The 21,382-nt window shown below is 46.3% G+C and overlaps 2 non-coding genes across 2 annotated transcripts; both read right to left on the bottom strand.

Annotated features, from left to right (window-relative positions):
- Positions 1-13,042: 13,042 nt before the first annotated feature.
- Positions 13,043-13,114, bottom strand: TRNAA-CGC (transfer RNA alanine (anticodon CGC)). Its single transcript has one exon. It is a non-coding gene; the product is annotated as a tRNA-Ala (tRNA).
- Positions 13,115-14,097: 983 nt separating this feature from the next.
- TRNAA-CGC (transfer RNA alanine (anticodon CGC)) lies at positions 14,098-14,169 on the bottom strand. The gene has a single exon. It is a non-coding gene; the product is annotated as a tRNA-Ala (tRNA).
- Between the last annotated feature and the right edge of the window lie 7,213 nt (positions 14,170-21,382).

Here is a 21,382-nt window from a genome sequence, read left to right as displayed (position 1 = left end):
AATTAGCTGATCAATTCTTGGAAGCGCAAGGTGGCACTAATTTGGCCAAGGTCAAGAAGGAGTGTCCCGAAGATTCGAAAAATTCAGCACCCGAACAAAAGAAGCGTGCACCGGAGGGTGTTCCGCGATGTTTTCTGTGTAACCGAGTGGGTCATCGCGCAAACAACTGTCGAACGATCTTTACGAGCCCTACGGTATTAAAATGTTTTAAGTGTGGTCAGACTGGGCACAAAGCAGACGCATGTCGAAAAGAAGCGAGTCAAACTCACCAGGTATCCTGTGTGCAAGCGGCACCGCAATCCGGTAATAATGCCGTCACCGATGGATTCTTAGAGTTGAAAAATGGGGAGAAAATTCCTATTGTGGGTGCTGTAATGACAAAACAGCCAACCGGTGTTACGAAGGGAATGCCAACGCTGCCTGGAAAAGTTGCGGGCAAGAAGGTTACGGTGTTAAGAGATACCGGCAGCTCCCCTGTTATCGTGCGAAGAAATTCGGTGCGGGAAAGTGAGTTAACAGGCAAAACGAAACCGGTTTGTCTAATTGACAGTACGGTTCGGATGCTTCCCGAAGCAGAGATTGAGGTTGAAACCCCGTACTTCCGCGGGAAGGTTAACGCTCTATGCATGATGACACCCCTGTACGACCTCGTCATCGGAAACATCGACGGGGCGCGAGGGCCGAACGAACCAGAACGTTTGGGGGAAGACCCGAAGATGGAGCTTCCGCTGACACCGGGACCGCGAGATTCAGCGGAGAACAATCCTGTGAAGGCTTTCACTCGAGCCCAAGGTGAAGCCTGGGCGCAAGAGACAGTGAATGAGAACATCATCGTATTGAATGAGTTCACGTGCTGGGCAGCTGGAGTTACGTCGGAACGACCTCAACCGACCGACGGTGCAAAGGTGATGGAGTCGGCCAGCCAGGCCAAATGTCGGGACATGAACAAGCGGGTGAATAACCGGGCAGGATCGGTTGAGCGTCATGACCCGTTAACAATGTCGGAAGTGACAACGATGGCTGAGACGCCGCCTCAGATACCGTCGTTGGAAAGGGCTCGCCGAAAAAGAACGTGGAAACACAAAAAGAGATCGAGCGAGCACCGCAAGAAAGGGCGCAAGCGCCGTTCGAAATGCACAGGATAAGTGTTGAGGACGAATCAAAATGTGTTTGACAGTGCTATATGTTAAGTTAATGTGGTTGTTGTCCTGTGTCACAACTTTATGTCGAGTGAATCAAAAGTTTTGTTACGGTGATGGGATGTATAGTATGGTACAATTCTTGTAAAGACATACCTTTGTACATTTGTATTGCTTGAAGTAGTGATGGAGTATTGTATTCATGTACCTGTGTCTATATTCTATGTGTTGTGAGATTGAATTGTAATGTACAATTGTATTGAGTGATTTATTGTGAATGTGACGTGTCATGAGCGACGGACTATGTTACAGTCTCTGAGAGTGTGGGGACTGGACTGTTCGCGCTCGTTTGTGCAGTTTTGAATATTATGAGATAATATTCCTAAAGTTGGGGGCAGTGTCACAAAACGAGCGCTAAAAAAGGGCGCGCCGCAAAATTCTCGCGACGAAACGCCGGAGTGACGCCGCGAGGTCAACGATAAAAAAAGAAAACAAGCATCCAAAGACTCCCCGGGCGCGCATCCCTCGCCCCTCGGAAGCGTAGGTTCGCCGACGAAACCTCCTTGCATCGGCGGCCGAGCAGGCCCTAGAAGATTCTTGATGGAAAGGGGCATGGTGATGCCGGGTTGAGTCATCCTTCGGGGACGGCCTTTGAACCGTCTCGCCCTCTTCCCAGCCTTCGCTGCGTATCGCGCCGACAAAATGATGGGAACTTTCTGGAATCTCGCGCGGAAGGTATTTAGCCAAGCAGCGGAGATGGGAGATAGGAGAAGACGGAAGTTAGTGACAGAGCGCGTAGGGATTCCGCCGCATAGTCGGCGAAGGTTTGTCTGTAGAGGCAAAACAGGAGAAGAAGAGGATTTCCACCTGAGGGGTGAAGGCTCGAGCTACAGGCAAGAGCGTGTGTCTACCGCTATCGAGCGAAGACGCGTGGCAACAGCTGCGTGTGTGAAGCCGACGTGCCTGCAGCGAAGAAGTTTGAAGCTTGGAGAGCGGCCAAGTGAAGGCGTGAGGTTTTCTGGAAGAGAAACTTCGGGGCAGCGGAACGACAGAGGTTTCCTGGAAGAGAAACTTCGGGGGCAGCGGAACGGCAGAAGTTTCCTGGAAGAGAAACCTCGGGGCCAGCGGAACGACAACAACGCTGGACTTTGAGTGAGTGATTCTCGGAAGAGTATCATCCAGACTTTTGTTCCAAGAACTTTGGATTGAATAGGTTTTCTATCTCTTTAGTCTTTAATTGTCTTGGTGGTTCAATACATGCGACTGCATTGTAGTGCGTATTGTTGTCCGTGCCAATGTTTCGAGTGTGGCTGATTGTACCGTGTAGTACGTTGTTTTATTGGTGACATATTGTACTCAACTATTGTGGAGTGTGCATACTTGTGTATTGTTTTTGATCTGCCGTTATTGAGAATATAATTTTGTTTTGTTTATCAACTCTCGGCTCTGACTTGTTCTTTGGGCCACAGCCGGCGTCCGCTGGCGCGCAAAAAAGGACCACTTCTAAATTGTCCACGCTTTCGTGGTGCGGTTAGGGGGGCTGATACTTTGGTCCTTGGAATTAGCCCGGCGATCGCCTCCCTAATTAAGGGGACTTGTGACAGCGCACCTATCAGTTCACAATGAAGGGCGACAACTTGTTTTTTTCCTAATTAGAATTCACAATGTCGTCGACTAACACTGTGTGGCATGTGAGTTCCCAACCAGCAATTGTGTTCTCTTCAAATTCGTGTCAAGGCACTCCCAAAGCAATGTATTCGTGCTCTATCACACTGTTTTCCAGATATATTATCAATACTCGGGGACGAGGTGTCGTCCTTGTCCTGTGCATCTAGAAATGTGGCAGCTTGGGCTAGTTGGTATGGCATGACGATAGTTATAGCGCGAGAACAAAACGACGACACAGAGACAAGAAGGACACGAAAGACACGAGCGCTAACTTCCAACTGAGTTTATTGCGCAGAGCACGAAAATACATAGAGGAGACAGTGACCATGTGATAAAAACCATATGGCACAAGAGCAGAACATGAGTAAGAAAACCAAAAACAAACAACACAAATACAAAGGCACTGAAAAACAGCAAAGAAAAACCTAGAAGAAACCGAAACAGAAAGGTAAAGCTACCTGCCCGCACCGAATCCTTCGAGGAACCTGCGTTCCTTCTCGGACAAAGCCACGGAGGGCTTGCTAATACAAGGCACCTGTTCGCGTTACCTGCCTGCACTGAATCCTTCGAGGAACCTGCGTTCCTTCTCGGACAAAGCCACGGAGGGCTTGCTAACACAAGGCACCTGTTCGCGTGCCATCTGCGCAGCCTCGACAATGACCCGGGTGCTTACATCTCTGTGTTTGTACAACGTCGCTGTTTCCTCGAAGAGGGGAACACACTTGCACGCAATGCAGTGCTGGGCAAGAAAACTATCTTTCCCGTTTTTAACATTGTTCGCGTGCTCTCTCAGCCGATCGTTCAGGCACCTTCCGGTCGTTCTGACATAACAAGCACCACATGAAAGGGGGGTCCTATAGACGACTTCCCGGGAGCAGGCCGCATACCTGTTTCGATGTTGAACTCTGCAATCTGTTGATGATTTCGTTTTCAGGGGGTTGGTTGCTTTGGTGAGGCTGATTAATTTGAACGGTGCTGAGAACAGGACACGAACTCCAACACGTTTTCCGATTTTTTTTGAGCCTATGGGATATCTGGTGTATGTATGGAATCACGGCTATCCTTTCACGTTCTGTATCCGTGTTGCTCAGATTCTGTCGCGTCCTCTGCTCCGCCTTATTAGTCCGCAGGATCGTCTCCGCAACAGACGCGATAAACGCCTCGGGGAAACCTGAAGCCTTAAGGCGGGAAACTTGAGCTTTGAAGCTCGCAGAGATATTGTGGGCGCACGACCTATTTAAAGCATTCTCAAGGCAGGTTCGTGCTATGCCTCGCTTAACTATCTTACTGTGAGCAGAAGAAAAGGGAAGTAGAGGTTTCTGCGCACGTGGTTCATAACACCAACAGATATGCTGTGAGCTAAAAACCAGATTTAAATCCAAAAAGCGTAATTTGTCATTATCGGGCATTTCATGTGTCACCACGAGAGGCTTCAAACAATTTTCGAACACGCCTATAGTTTGAGTAGCCAACGAGTGAAACATAGAAGACTTACAATTTAGAATAACCAAGAAATCATCCACGTATCTAAATATTTTGACGACATGCGAGCCTTCTAACTGTTTCTTAGAGACAATGAACTTTGTGTCGTGCCGTCAGATAAGGAGGGTGGTTTCGCCGTTCTTCCTAATTGCTTGTACCTGGAAAAGGCGGTCAGAGCTATCGAATCTGTTTTCAAGTGTTGTACCGACATTCTTCTAGATAGGGTAAAAACGCAGGCCAGGGAAATGTGTCGTAAACTAGAGTTAAAACAGTTAGCACAGCACATTAGCAAAAGTGACAAAAATGGGCTCAGCATGTTTTTTTCTACCAAAACACATAAGCTTGACATGCCCTTCCGTGTCATTGTGACAGAAAGTGGTACGTGGCAAAAGCAACTCGGCTTGTTTATTCAGACCCATCTAAAGTGTCTAAAGATTGACGACCCATTTGTGATCAAAAACTCGCAGGCTCTGATAGAATTTTTCAAACAGACAAATCAATCTAATCTTTTCGGTTTTTCAATTGACATAAAGGACCTATACTACTCTCTGCCTCACGATGAGGTACTAGAATGTATAAGGGATAACATAGAAATTTTCGGGGAATTGAACTTCCAATTAAAAAATGGAATTAGTTCGCGAGATTTTCTTGACCTGATTTTGCTGTATCTTACGTCTACTTTCGTTCAATGGAATGATTGCATTTATCTGCAGAAAAAGGCTGTTTCAATTGGTTCGTGCATAGCACCTCTACTCAGTGATCTTCTATTGGCACAAATGGGCAAAAAACTGCAGGAAAAGTTAGAAGACTCGCATGTCGTCAAAATATTTAGATACGTGGATGATTTCTTGGTTATTCTAAATTGTAAGTCTTCTATGTTTCACTCGTTGGCCACTCAGACTATAGGCGTGTTCGAAAATTGTTTGAAGCCTCTCGTGGTGACACATGAAATGCCCGATAATGACAAATTACGCTTTTTGGATTTAAATCTGGTTTTTAGCTCACAGCATATCTGTTGGTGTTATGAACCACGTGCGAAGAAACCTCTACTTCCCTTTTCTTCTGCTCACAGTAAGATAGTTAAGCGAGGCATAGCACGAACCTGCCTTGAGAATGCTTTAAATAGGTCGTGCGCCCACAATATCTCTGCGAGCTTCAAAGCTCAAGTTTCCCGCCTTAAGGCTTCAGGTTTCCCCGAGGCGTTTATCGCGTCTGTTGCGGAGACGATCCTGTGAACTAATAAGGCAGAGCAGAGGACGCGACAGAATCTGAGCAACACGGATACAGAACGTGAAAGGATAGCCGTGATTCCATACATACACCAGTTATCACATAGGCTCAAAAAAATCGAAAAACGTGTTGGAGGTCGTGTCCTGTTCTCAGCACCGTTCAAATTAATCAGCCTCACCAAAGAAACCAACCCCCTGAAAACGAAATCATCAACAGATTGCAGAGTTCAACATCGAAACAGGTATGCGGCCTGCTCCCGGGAAGTCGTCTATAGGACCCCCCTTTCATGTGGTGCTTGTTATGTCGGAACGACCGGAAGGTGCCTGAACGATCGGCTGAGAGAGCACGCGAACAATGTTAAAAACGGGAAAGATGGTTTTCTTGCCCAGCACTGCACTGAGTGCAAGTGTGTTCCCCTCTTCGAGGAAACAGCGACGTTGTACAAACACAGAGATGTAAGCACCCGGGTCATTGTCGAGGCTGCGCAGATGGCACGCGAACAGGTGCCTTGTGTTAGCAAGACCTCCGTGGCTTTGTCCGAGAAGGAACGCAGGTTCCTCGAAGGATTCAGTGCAGGCAGGTAACGCGAACAGGTGTTTTGTATTAGCAAGCCCTCCGTGGCTTTGTCCGAGAAGGAACGCAGGTTCCTCGAAGGATTCGGTGCGGGCAGGTAGCTTTACCTTTCTGTTTCGGTTTCTTCTATGTTTTTTTGCTGTTTTTTAGTGCCTTTGTATTTGAGTTGTTTGTTTTTGGTTTTCTTACTCATGTTTTGCTCTTGTGCCATATGGTTTTTATCACATGGTCACTGTCTCCTCTATATATTTTCGTGCTCTGCGCAATAAACTCAGTTGGAAGTTAGCGCTCGTGTCTTTCGTGTCCTTCTTGTCTCTATGTCGTCGTTTTGTTCTCGCGCTATAATTATCGTCAGGCCTGTGCATCTAATTGGCGAAGAGGTTCGAGACTAAAAAATGGAGCAATGAGTGATTGAGCCAGCGCAGACTTTCTGTGATCAAAACAGCCATTTGCGACTAGCTGAGATCATTCGCTTTGCGACTAACTTGGTCGCCTTACCGGTGCCATAGTCTGTTTCATACATCACTTGCAAGTTGTGGAATCTATGGATGCGGGAAGTTTGGCCAGCAAGATAAGTGAGTACGCCTGTCTCGACAGACATCGGGAGCAATTGCAGGTGTTATTCACCGATGAAGGGTGCTGTCAAGAAATTTACATGGAAGTCAACGATATTACAGAGCGCCAACATGTAAGGAAACATATTAGTTATGGCAACCGACAGCATAACTGTGGGAGCATACGTCGAGCGTAGTTTACCTTGATCAAAGAATGACTTAGCAACAAGAAAAGCTGGATAAAAAACACCGTAAGATTTTAGAAACCTGTGGTAGTTATTCAAATTGCCTCTTTCAGCCTTCTTCAAAGTGCCTTGGGCACTAAATACGCACACCACCGAAGAAAGCGACGGCGAAGAACGACACTCACAACTTCATGGAAATGCAACCCCACATCTTTTTAGTCAGCAGCCGAGCACGTGTCCGTCGTGGAGAAGGAAACAAACACTACAAGCGCCCATTCACAGCTGAATCTCAATAGACGACAGAGCGTCTATTGACATTGAGATATATACAACGGCGGCAGTATCGCGCATATCACAAGTATTTGCAATGCATACACCAAAGGCGCACGTTAGCGATCCAGATGGTAACTATTTTCCGAGCATATTAGGCACGCGTCGTGGAATTAAGCAGGTACAACCTGTTGGTATGCCCGACTCCGAGATGCGAATCAGGTTCTATGGGCAACGGCGATAGCATTTCGAAAGAGTGAAATGCACGAACACGCATTTACATAGATTGTTTTCGGGAAGAGAGGGGGTTCACATCGGCCCTTTAGGGGGAGGGAGCGGAGGGGAGTGCATCATCTTTCCTCTTTGATGTAACTATAGGTGGTAGTTTGAGCAGATTGTGTACTTGCTTATGAAATACACGACACCCCCCATGCCCCTACCCATGCGCATGCTTGTGAAGACAGTAAGTAAAAGTAAAGTAATCGCAGTAAAATACAGTAAACGACAGGTACAGTGGCCGTTTGGAGCAACAGATTTGTATTCGAAAAAGCATCACTGCAACAACCCGCCCGATCGGAGCAGATATCCTAATCGTTTATCTCACAGATTGCGAAGCCCACGTCGGGCCGAAGAGCGTTTCACAAGTCGAGAACGGCTCCGCTTTCAAGGAGGAATGGGAGGTATACGCGGCATGTTTTTGCTCATTCATATTTACATTTCGGTCTTGCTTACTTTGCTGTACGAATTTCTTACTGTCGATGTTTGTGACTGCATGCCTATGAGAATGTCTTTCATGTTAGGTTCAGTGAAGCAGCCCTGAACGCAGGGATAGCTATTAGTGAAGACTTTTTTTATTTATTGTGCGCATACAAGCATGCTTGCGATAAGCAATAAGTAATTCTTTTTTGAGTGTTATGCTGCACGTCGGCAACGCGATTGCTCATGAGCAATTTTTGGGGCAGACTTTCTGAAAAACCTTGGTAGACGTTATAGTTGCCCTGTGACTTTTGTTAGCAATCAAGTACTCCAATCGTAAAGGCTGCATCGTGCAATCTGCGAGGGCAACGTAATTATTGTTGATAAATTTTTACTTGGTCTCAATCGAAAATTCACCTCGGACCTGACTATACCGATTCACATAAAAATAGCTCAATCACTGCGTACATGCGCTAGAAAACTTAATTACGTGCAGAAACGCGCAGTGTTTTCTTTTTCTGTTTTTTTTCGTAGCTTTCGTTGCTTTGCTCTGTGAAACGATGGCATTGCGGCAAAGTGTCTTCCGTAAAGTGCAAGCGTGCAGCCGTCATTTCCCTTTACGTGAACAGATTCAGAACTGTTCAGAATATTTCACTACGCAGTATAGATATGCCACTGTTCTAACCAGTATGTGCATTCATGCTTGCACCACTTACTCCGGCGCAAACAGGTGCAGCCTTGTACAACACAAAATATCTAATGATCGGTCGAATAGTGATGAAGGAAAGAACTGCAGTCTTGTACAAAGCATATTGCACCATAATAAATTTCTCAGAACACATGAACTCTGACGAGAACTGTCCGCGCACGCAACACGAGTTTACTTACGCTGTGCAGTGCACCACACATGCCTGTTGGTTGTCTGTTTCGTACATTCTGATGCGAATCGCTGGAATTTCACTACTGACATCAACTCCTTCGTGTTCAGTGACGTGTTTTGGTGCGAGATCACAACGGAAGAGATCTTACCAGCTTTGCGTAAGGGTGCAGTCACAAACGCCAGACGTTGCACACGCAGAGTAAGATACTAGGTGAGTGCGACTTTACCGGCATCGGAAGTGAAGCGGAGCATATGAACGCCAGCCAATCTTTCCGCCAGGGCAGAAACGAGCGCTAGTGTTTAACGTGGTACTTTCTACCATCCGACATGTATCGTAACTAAGGTTCTCGTTTCTCGTATTCAGTGTCTCTTTCGGAACTTTGCTGAGCGCGTTGCTTCCTAGCAGTGCGAAGCCACTCCCTTGAGATGCGCTGCTTACACGTAGTGCTGAAAATCCCTTTCACACCGTGGCAGAGCGATTTCGTTCTTTCCCGTTGCCTATACTCCCTGCTTTTCCGTGGCGCCTTTCACTTGCAGATGTGGTTCGCGAATACGAAAGGTGTGAACGGCAATGAAACAACCCAAGTTTGCATGTAACAATTCTCGCAAACTTCGGATAACACATGTGGCATATATATTATGACATGCGCAGTATAATCTTTTTTGTCAATTGAAAAAGATAATCATCAGAGTACCGCTATGGCAAGCGTCTGTTTGCTGCGTGAAATATTGCTTGCACAAATTTGTTTCATTTCGTGTAAAAACCTACAGTTACTATGTACATTGTTCCTAATTTTACATAACATGTGCGCCCATGCGTTTTCATTCTGTGTATTTCTTGTGGTGCTTTATGTCGGTAGTTGCAGAAATCGCTCAGTGTGCCCTCCTTGTCATGTCAATGTAAATGGTCGAACAGATGAAGTGAACCGATTTATATATTTTAATTTGTCGCATATTTTCACGGCTTCAGTTCCTTATTCTAGCGCTGTTTACCACACTGCTGAACGATAAACTTTGTGCTCACTACAGCTACCCATACTGCCTTCCTCATCACGCTGCTTTAGGTTTATGACCACCATCTTTTTATTTATGAGCCTAAGTTACATGATGAGTATTTTATAGGCCTTTCTAAGGCTGTGATTGGCGTGGACGTTTGCCTGTGTTGCACCGGAAATAAGAAAGTTTGACCCCCCCCCCGACGCCGCTGTCGGCGCTGTAAGGGTCAGGTGCGTTGCTTTTTTGTCACGTGAACGGTATGCATTGTGACGATTTGGTCTGCGGTATCCAGCTATTCAAGTATATGGAGAAAAAGCACTACCGACAGTACTCTCACTGCGCATGCATGAAGCTTGCTGTATCCGCCGACTGGTATAGGGCTGTAGAGTGGACGACACCTTGTAATGTTTCCTATAATGGACCACTGTGTAAATGAAGGTGAATTACTGGGCAATTCGGACACTGATTTACTTTTTGAAACAACATCGCGTCAAGAAAACTTGTTTAATGACTTAGAGTACTCACTATATTACTCTACTGTGGGAGAGCGTAATATCGTCCCAGACCTAGTAAGGAAACAGCATGCATGAGTGCTTAGAAAACAAAGTGGGTAACGATTTAGAGTACTTAGTACTATACTATGCGTGAGTGTTTAGAGTACTTAGTACTCTACTATGGGTGAGTACTGAGCATACATGAGAGCTGAGAAAAAGAAAACATTAATTTGTAACACAACCATGCAGCAATAAACATAAGGCTCGTCACAAGACCGGTATAAAACAACTTCCCTTCGCAGGCTGTGATTTTCAAAGAGAATGAAATATCGGCAAGTCAGCCGACGTAAGCGAAAGACGCTTCTGGTTTTCACGCATAAATCACCAAAATAAAAGGAAGTTTTAGCCGAGACGGTCGGTACAATTACAGGCAACTGAACAATATCTAATAATAGAGTGAAAATGAAGCAACCCAAATGGTGAATTTCAATGAAACTTGAACATTCCGCTTGGAGAAGGTGCATGGCTGAGCAGCGACATAAAATCGCCTTTGGTTTAAAGAATGCGCAAACGTAAAACTTTATGGTAGACTGCGGCGCTCCACAAAACGTTGTATTCGAGCGCCATCAGTGCTGCGTCTTCTGTAGAGCGTTCACGAGCCATTTTTAGTGGTTCCTTAGGAATGAAGTTTAGCCGACACCACATTATATGGCTGGACGATTTTAGGTGCGAAACTCCTTAAAGCGGCAGCCGTTTGTCCCTCGTAGTAGTAATAGGGCTGGTGCACACCAGCGACTAGCAGCAGTCGTGCAACCATTTAGGACTGGCGACCAAAAAGCGACTGATGTTCACACCGGCAGAGGCTGCATGTGAGCGACCGGAAGTCGCAAAACCCAAGAGTCACGTCCGGATCTCGTTATCAGCGAGAACTCTGGAGACCGGCGCCGATCAGCTGATCGCCAACAGCTGAGTGAGCGGAGCAAACCAAGCTCGCCACATTTATTGTTTTCGTCCGTTCTCGCACAGTGTTCCAAAGAGCGTCAAGAGCGTCACTGACCGTCAAGGCAGCGGTCAGTGGTAAAGCGTACATACTGCAGCCAGCGCGAGTATGTGTTATTTTTAAATAATCGTCTCGCTTTGTTCGTGGCCTAGTCTAATTACGCAGGTGTCAGACGGCCACTCGCACACAGCTCTCGTTGTCATCATATTTTCATTCACTAGATAAGGCCGCGTAACAATGTCGTGATTTTTTAGCTACGGGCACGACGGGCTACGATAATTTCCAGCCTCGGCGCCGCATCTTCATAGCGGATGGCGCCTGTAGATAGCCATGCCCTGAAGTGTGGTTGGGCTAGAGGAATAATAGGTACACTTACGGTGAAACATTAAGCAGCCCTTTCACTATCAGATAAATGAGGACAGGTTACTTACGACATTGCCTTGTGCTCCCTGCGTACTTTTTCCTTCCTCCATGCCATAATTGGTCAGGTAACGACAACGCCCGTGCCTCTGTATTAAGGAAAGAATAAAACTTAGCAAAGTGAAATGACAAGTGACCTCTATAAGCGATCAGATTGCATAACAGAAAGCAGGATTGCTGGGTTTGGTTAGCTTGCATCAATTTGGTAACTTTTTATGGCTGGTGGTGCAAGAAATGTCTGGGCTACTTGGGTGCTCTTTGGATAGCTTTTACTTTACTCAATTTGAACTAAATTATGTATATCTTGCGAAGTCGAAGCAACTGGCGTTCGGGCATGCCGCATGTATGCGGCGTGGAAGCATGCTGACCAAAGCTTGTTTGCAGCTCCAAATATCGATGTTAATTTTCCGCTTGCATTACACAAATAACGAGAGTTTTGGGCACGTGAAGGCTACTCGGGAAAGCTTTTGCTTGATACGTAATTTTACAAGACAGGTAATGCGGAAGGCGAGTTTCGACTGTAATTAGAGGTGAACCGAATAGTCGAAGGTCATCCTTTGGTGAGGCTCTATACCCATCGGCATTAGAAACCAGATATAGGTCAACAAATGTGTGTCATTTCTTTATTGACTGCGACTCGGTAATGATAATTGCTCGGAGTTCAATAGCACAAAAGAAACAATCGTGAAAGTGATTACAACCTATGCTTCAATTACATCAACTGCGGTTTTGAGCCCAATCGTGCAGTACACATTGTTACTGCCACCACAGGGCCGGCACATCTACTCCTCATAAGAACAGTCACAGAAAATGCACGAAAGGAGTGCGCTTTTGGGAACAGTGCATTATTTTCGTCATCATCCACGAAAAGATACCTAAAGTCAACATTATATGTTTTTATCGCGGCAATTAGGTTTTTGATGAGTTATTGCACTACTTTCTACACTTCCAACAAGATGCACCTGAATTGGCTCTTTCTAAAGAAACGTCACATATTTTCTTCACACACGCGAAGCTACTTTTGGCTCAAGTTGGCATCTTGGCTCGTTTTTCCTATTTCACGGATAATTCTCGTCTTTTGACCGGGCAAACCTGACAGCTACGGCTGCTTGAATTATTATAATATGGGGGGATAAAAATTCACGTTTCGATGGACACCTCCAAGGGTAGGATAGCATTTCTGCGCGCCCGAATATTAATTAGATTCGCTGAAGCCCCGTTTTTCATGTACGATGCTGCCTCCACCGAAATAATCAACTTACAAAAGCTTCCCTTAGAAGCGAGTGAACGGAATATTCAGTAATTTGAGCTGTGCCTGTATATGCCGTGAATACTTGTTGGCGCAGGAGATCGAGCTGGCAGTGAGTGAGTGCCGTCAGCTGGCGAGAAAGATTATTCAAGTTACTAAGACGCTACGCAAAAGAAAAAAAAGAACGGTGTATGAAAAAAATTGCTTGGAGGTGCCGGGGTTTGAACCCGGGACCTCTCACATGCGAAGCGAGCGCTCTACCACTGAGCTACACCCCCTTTTTTTTTTCTTTATTTCCGGTAAACTTCACAAACGTGTTACTAAGATATATTACAATTCACTACATACAATACAAAAAAAAACTTAAAACTTAACTATAACACATCGCATCCTAGAATTCCTTCATGGTCAGTAGGGCTTCTACCCTTTCTACCCACAAAGGTACACATTCGTCTGTTCTTACTACCTCAAGAAATCTTGAGATGCTTTCCTTAAAATACTCTCTTGCTGGTCTTCTGTCTGGGTCACAATGAAATCCAGCCATTCTAGAGCGCCATATACTGTGCAAGGCAGTCATCATGAGAAAATCGAAAGGTAATCCATCCTCGTTCTCTATTGCCAAATACCTGATACCATGAGGGTCTAACGGAAACTCTTTTTTGATTGTCCTTTGTAATACGTCCCAAATATAAACTCCTTCCCAACAGTGCAGGAAAACATGGTCAATGGTTTCCGGTTTCTTACAGATTAGACAGTGAGATCCCCAAGGCATATAAAACCCACGCTCCTCTAGGAAGGTTCTTACAGGAAGTGTTCCAGTGTGTAATTTGAAAAAGAACGTTTTCGCGCTTGGAGCTGCTGGCATTTTTTTTACTCGTTTAAGTACGTTCTGACCCTTGCGTGCTGTATATAGCGCTCTGTACAGTGGGACGGGAAGCATCGTGTCACATAAATCTTTGTACAGTTTTTTCTTTCCAACAGACCACAGGTAGTCAGTTGAAAAGCGAACACACAAAAACCGCACGCTGGCCACTACTTCCTTCATGTATCCTTGCACAGCCCCTGGGGTAACATGGGTGCTCACAACAAACTCGGGCAACAGTCTACTTAGTCTTGTTTGACACACTGTTAGTAGGAAAGGATCTCTTGTCTCACGAAAAAAGAAAAACCTATTTACTAACTGCTTGATAAACAGATGTCCTAGCCCAAGGCCTCCACACTTCACCCGTCTAAACAATTTTCCAAATTGTAAGAGCTTGCTTGGAGGTGCCGGGGTTTGAACCCGGGACCTCTCACATGCGAAGCGAGCGCTCTACCACTGAGCTACACCCCCTTTTTTTTTTTCTTTATTTCCGGTAAACTTCACAAACGTGTTACTAAGATATATTACAATTCACTACATACAATACAAAAAAAAACTTAAAACTTAACTATAACACATCGCATCCTAGAATTCCTTCATGGTCAGTAGGGCTTCTACCCTTTCTACCCACAAAGGTACACATTCGTCTGTTCTTACTACCTCAAGAAATCTGAGCTACACCCCCTGAACGGGAAAAGCAGTCACAGCGTGCCGTGTCATAATAGTTAGCACTTTGCCTTTTTTATTTAACGATGTGTGAGGTCCGGTTGAAGCACTCATGCACGCAAAGAATACGCGGCAACCTGCCATTACAGATATCAGTTGGAAAGATAACCCCTCGGTCAATGTCCGATATTGATGCATACTAGCAAGCATACCTTTCGGGTTTTTCTCATAGGGGTTCTACTTACAAAAAGAATTCTAGACAGCATTGAGTTTAGAAACACGTGGGCACTTTATATTATGAAAACGTGGGTATAATATATGGTATGCCCTCCAAATGTATACGCCTCGCTAGTTGGCAGCCTACGTTGAAAGATGTTGCAACTCGTTTATTTTGGTGCATCCGGATTAAGACTGTTTGCGACGCTCGGCGTAGACCACGTTGCAATGTTTCAGAAGCCTCGCGATTGTTTAATTTCATTCCATTAAGAATTCGCGCAGCACGCGAACAGTCTTTATGTGGCCGCAAGTGATAACGGCGAATTCTTCGATAGCGCATGTATGAACGCCGGCGCCAGTAAGTGCTTGTTAGTTTTATCGGCGGTCTATATGCTCTGCTTGCCGCTATAACCCCCCTATTCTAGAACGCCCCTTCACTCAACGCTCCACCTTCACTCGAGAAAGCCGATGGAAGCGCCATCTCTATAGGCAGGGCAAGTCACTGCATATGAGTGACAATTTGCTGCTATTCTCGAGTAGCGCAGCGTCATTTTCAGCCGAGCAGCGGCGCAGTGCTCAACTCTGTCAAATGAAGGGTGAAAGTCGAGCCGAGGAGCGTTTGTGAATATGGGGGTAAGTGTTGCGGGTGTATCACCGTAGTTTGATATTTGTTTCACGGGCACAGGTTCACACAAATAATGTTTCACCTTAAGAAAGCCGATTTATTTCTTCGTCAATGTCACAAACAATGCACAATATGACTGGTAATAATAATCCTCCACCATGTCTTATTTAGTGATGGGATTATTTACACCAGCTGTTCTCGTGCTAAACTGTTAGGCCTAGTGTACCAACGAGCAATCTAACGACAAATCGTCGTTGAGCAAGTGGTCCGTGTCAGTAAGATGGACGACACGTTGTGCACAACAAATAGCCGCAGAAGCAGAGGAAAGAAAGTCCCAGCCTAAAATGAGTTCATGGGAGCACGGGGATAGCACAGCAAATTCTATATGATGAAGAATTTTGTCAATTAGTACACGGGCAGTACAGAGAGCTGAAGGGCGAAACATTGTACCCTGGGCTGTAACCAGTGTCGTTCCATCATAAGGCGTCGTAACTTTTCGAAGACGAGCACACAAATCAGCACGAATAACAGAAAACGCAGCCCTAGTGTCCACCAAAGCATCAACGTCCACTCCCTCAACACTGACCGCAATCATATTGTAGGGGCGCGCTGGAGGGATTGGAGTCCTGTGTTGGAATGCAGTTTGTCCTCCGAAAACTGTATCGCTCATTTTTCCGGACGCCGATCAAAAGTAAGGGAAGCAGGCTGAAGAGGAGAAGAGGAGCGACGGTAGGGCGACGGTGAACGGCGTCGGGTTGATCGGTGACTACTGCGCAGTTCACCCGATGCTGGCGGAGATGGAGACCGACGCGGCGGTGACGAATAACGGCGGCCCTGGTGTGAGGCTCCTGCGGTAGAGTCCCGTTCGCGTATGTCATACCCTCGACGCTAGTCTCGCTGGCGCTTGCGGCAAAAGCGTGAAATGTGACCACGAAAACCACAATAATAGCACGTAGGCCGAGTCGATCGATAAGGTGGGCAGTACCTTGCGCTAACTGCACCGGGAGAGAGACAGCAGTCACAGGGACAGATCACGGCTCAGGTGGTGGTGATGAAAAGCTCGTGGGAAAGCTTGTGGGAGGTGCGGCAGCAATCGCCGCGTACGTTCGTGGCGGGGACGTCGAGCTGACGGTGCCTGGTGGCGCGTCGGCGGTGTGCGGGAACGATGCGAGAGTACGAGCGGCAGTGGGCTGCAGGTTGGCCATGTGGGTCATTAACGAGAGCTCTTCAATTTTCAATTCAATTTTCAAAATTTCTTTCATTGTTTTCTTGTGCAAGACACAAGAAACAAAAGGATGTTGGGGCTAAAGGCATATAGCCTGACAGAGGACCGAACAACCTTGTACACAGTTCGTACCTCAAAAAATAAAAATAAAAAACAGCTTTCGCGGCATCCAGACCTTCATGAACAAAAGAAGCAACAGAGTAAAGAATAGCTGACAAAAATATCATGTTACATTGAATCTGACTGATTATACAAATCTTGTAACATACTTACTACGTAATATAATAACAATCACTCAGGAAGGAATCAGACTAGAACATTAGAGACATGTGATACATACCATTATATTTTATAGTTAATAAAATACACGCAGTATAAGATTTTTATCACCCGACTGCTACCATTGCTAACATCAGTATTTTTTAGGATCCATCAAAAAGTATAATTTCCTGCATTAGCACTTCTTTAACTTGTACCTTACATGCTTTTTCTGTACAGTTAAAATTAAGCTTATCTTCTAATTTGTTTTATATGCTAGTTGTTTGATGAGTAAAAGTTTGTTTACCATAATTTGTTCTTGTTGGTTGTCGACGGCGTAAGATTTGGCGGATTGGATAAGTGTGTTGTCTAGCTCCTTCGTTGGCCTCATACAGCTTTCTGCTGTATATGATTTGCAATATTTTCATACAATAGACTTGATCGGCACAAAGCATACGATATCTTTGAAATAAATGTGCTGTCCTCAAGTTTGCGTAATTTCCTTGGTGTTTGCAGTATATGCGGAGAACCCTTTTTTGTAGAAGTACAAGTTTTTTGTAGTTAGTTTTGGTAGTTGTTCCCCACACCAGAGCTCCATAGCACAGCTTAGAATAAAAAAGGCAATTGTATAGCTGTTGTTTCAGCCACAGGGGAATCAGTTTCGAAATTCTGTACATAATAACAATGCTTTTTGATAAGTCTACACATCGTTGGCTAATAAGCGCGTTCCAGCTTAACTCTTCATTAAACGTCGCTCCAAGAAACTTCTGGTATGTCACTTGCTGCAGTTTCATTCCTTCCCTGATGACATTCCGCAATGACGTTGAAGAAGACTGAATGGGACACACTGAAGGTAGTATGAATCCCATTGATTCTAATTCTTCGCGTATAATCGCCCTTATCGTGTCTCGCATGTTTGGATCAGTCGTAATACGGGCCGCGTCACTGTCTGGTTGTAGGCGCATAGACTCAAGTTCTTCGAGGCGCTGACAGGTTGTCGCAACGTCAGCAACGGTAGCCGCATTCTAGATTGCAAGGGCATTGAATGCGACGGAAGCAATTCCCTTAAGAAGCTGGCGAACCTTGTCTGATTCTGTCATTGTTGTGTCAACCTGGCGGCAAAGTGAAAGAACATCCTCGATGTAGGATGTATACTACTCCCTGATGTGCTGTTTTCGAGTCGCGAGAGCTTTCTTTGCGAGAGCCGAACGAACAGCCGGTGTGCCAAAGACATGGCAAAGATGATCTTTGAAGGCTGACCAGTCGGGGATGTCGAGGAAGTGGTTGAAGAACCACGTCTTCGCAACACCCGTGAGGTAGAATGACACGTGAGCGAGTTTGTAGGTGATATCCCACTGGTTAGCAGCGCCGACACGTTCGAAATCGTCCAGCCATTCCTCTACATCCTCCCCGCGCATACCAGCGAAGGGATGGGGCTCACGCTGGAGGCTGTTGATGACGTGAGAAGGCACGACACAAGGTAGTGGAGTGGGAACGGCTGCAGCACCGGCCTCATCATGGTACGACATATTTCCGGACACCTGGCCCAAGCGGCGACCTGACCGTTGCTCCAGGGGGTAGAGTGGTCGAAAGGATGGCGGGGGATCTAACAGCACGCTCCACCACGTATGAAGTCTTGGTTTGCATTACCTTTATTAGGCCCGAGGAACCGGAAGCCGACAGCTACGATGAATGAGCCAAGATGATGATGCTACACAACAACGATGAGGATGCATGAGCCACAAATGATAATGAAGATAATGTACCGGTGAAGAGGATGCGTATACTAAATGCCCACAATATATATATATATATATATATATATATATATATATATATATATATATTGATGAAATAGATGATCAGAGTTTCTTCCGGCTACCGTTATAAAAGTTATAAACTTCGAGAATAGTGCAGTATAGGAAACAAAACAATAAAATATTTATTTAATCCTAACTAGAGTGTACTAGAATGGGGGAGTGGGTCCACTGAAGGCTCCACGCTGAGGCGTTTTTTTCGGAAAATCCAGGTGGCGCTACCATCGCCTTCACCTGAAGACTTAGCCGTGGTTGCCATGGTTACAAGTCCCCTTTGCCACGCGGTTCGCGACGGGTGGGTAGTCTGATAGTTCGCGCGGTTCGCGTGCTGCTCGCGCGTCTGGCGCAGTCTCGCAGCGTTGTTGCTTCGTTCGTGCGTGCGTGGCCGTGAACGGCGTCGCACCGTGCTTCCGCGCCAGTTCAACAAAATCTAAATGTTTATATTGCGAAACGCCCTGCTCGTATAGGTAGTCACGCACGCAAGTACCGTGATTTCCACGGTAATTGTTTACAATCAAGAGCGTAAGTTGAATTTGGCTTTTGCGAAAACGTACGCATCGAAAGTGTAATATGAGCATTAACCGCTCTATATATACTTCTCGGCCTTCGATAATATGTACATATTGCCTTAGTATGTATTTTTGCTCGAAGTGCAGCTCGCAAATGGCATCGGTGACTTGCAAGGGCCGATCAGCGCGGTTGAGATTCTGGTCCCATAGCCGGCGTCTTTCTTCGTCTTGAGGTACTCCAAAGAGTGAGAGCTTGGGCTGGTTTTTAACTCTGCTGTATCCGGTTTGGCAGCCTACGACACAACAGTAATTTCTACGCCTAGACGTGCTCATCCTCTAATCTTTTGAAGCAGCTTGGAACGCTCCGTTATGCAACCAGCAGACACATATCTGCGCACGCAAACGTGCCGTCTGCCGCGTATTCTTTGTCCAGACGGCTTTGCTCAAAGGGAAATACAAACCTACGCGTTCACGAAAAAAAGCATACATTTTATTTCATGTCACTTGTTTTTGTCTCTAATAATGTGTAAAAAAAGAACCAGGAGACAAATTGTGAAAACAGCGCACGAACGACGGTGCATCGAACAGACGACGGCGCGTCGAGCAGACGACAACATCGAGCGCTCAGCGTCCCCGCCAGCGCGTCGTGCGGCCCGAACCGCCGCACGACTCGCACGCTCCCGCCGAAACTGACGTCACTTCAGGAGAAGGCTACTGCAGCGCCACCAAATTTTCCGCCGTTTTTGCTTCACCCGCACCGCTTGCCGCCGGCCACAGTGGACCCACTCCCCCATTCTAGTACACTCTAATCCTAACAGTTTCGGCTGGTGGACCAGCCTTCTTCGGAGGATGTAAGTGAAATCACTTACATCCTCCGAAGAAGGCTGGTCCACCATCCGAAACTGTTAGGAATAAATAAATATTTTATTGTTTTGTTTCCTATACTGCACTATTCTCGAAGTTTATAACTTTATATATATATATATATATATATATATATATATATATATATATATATATATATATATATATATATATATATTGACGCGTGTGTACTGGTGCACCAAAACGACGATAAGGGGATTTGGTGGACACCAGGTAGTGGAGCTCTGGCTGATCGAAGATAAAGAAGGTTATCTTGCTGTTCGGCTGCAGAGAGTCACTGTGTCAACGTTTGTCTGCCTTTCGTTCGCGCTGTACCGCGACACTGGTGGAAGTGCTGGGCCGTGACCCTACCTAATGCTCCATACTCCCACTGGGAGCCGTACATCTAGCTCGGACGCATTGTCACCTATTGCAACTCCCGTGCACCGGTTCAGTCGGCGGCTGATAGGCCTCACTCCAGAGTTCACGCCTTCCACGGAACCTCGCAAGTGCCGATTACCTCTCGAAATGGCCAACGCCAGTCCGCAACCGGTGCCCCATGGCCCCCCGCCAACACAGCCTTCACACGTAACCATCTTTCAACCGCTGGTTCCCTATCACTTTACTGGCGGCGCCCATGAAGACGTGGACGACTGGCTTGAGCACTACGAGCGTGTGGACAACATTAATCTGTGGCCTGAACAAGAAAAGCTCTCACGCGCCTATTTCTACCTTGACGGCGGTGCGAAAATTTTGTGTGAAAACAGAGAAGCCAGTCTGTTAACTTGGATCGACTTCCGACAACAGCTTGTCGATACGTTCACCAATGTCGATCGACGCGACCGTGCGCAGCAGCTGTTGGAGCTACGCGTTTAAAAACCCAACGAAAGCTTTACTATGTTTGCTGAAGATATGACTCGTCTTTTTCGTCGAGCTGACCCGAACATGAGAGAAGATAGAAAGTTGAGCTACCTCATGCGCGGCGTTAAGGAGCAAGTTTTCGCCGGGCTACTGCGCCACCCTCCAAGTACTGTAGTTGACTTCATCAAGGAGGCTACGGCTATCGAGCGGGCGATCAAAGATCGCTGCGAGACCTCATTAGGGAGATAGTTCGCCAAGAACTGCAAAAGTTCCGGAATCAAGTTGCTCAAACCCCCGTTGCGTCCGTCGCTGAACTGGTACGCGACGAAATCCGCCACGCATTTTCTACCACTGGTCCTGGTGACGAGCACCGTACCATGAGCTATGCCGATGCTCTGCAACGTTCACCATCTGGTCCATTGCCGCCATATTACCCAGTGCCGACGGCCCCTTGCTCACCACGGCAAGAGCAGACCCTGAGCCGACCGCCAAGCCAACTGACGTACCACCAGGCGTCCACAGCCGCACCAAGGACATTGTCGCAAGAAGGGAGGCTCAGACGTCCACCACTCCGAAGAACAGACGCATGGCGCAGAATTGTTTGACGTCCAGTATGCTTTAACTGCGGAGGTGCAGGTCATAT

The sequence above is a fragment of the Rhipicephalus microplus genome, chromosome 3 (genome assembly GCF_043290135.1).
Source record: "Rhipicephalus microplus isolate Deutch F79 chromosome 3, USDA_Rmic, whole genome shotgun sequence".
Lineage (NCBI taxonomy): Eukaryota > Metazoa > Arthropoda > Arachnida > Ixodida > Ixodidae > Rhipicephalus > Rhipicephalus microplus.
Note: the sequence above shows the minus strand (reverse complement) of the source record. Positions and strands in the feature narration are given on the sequence as shown.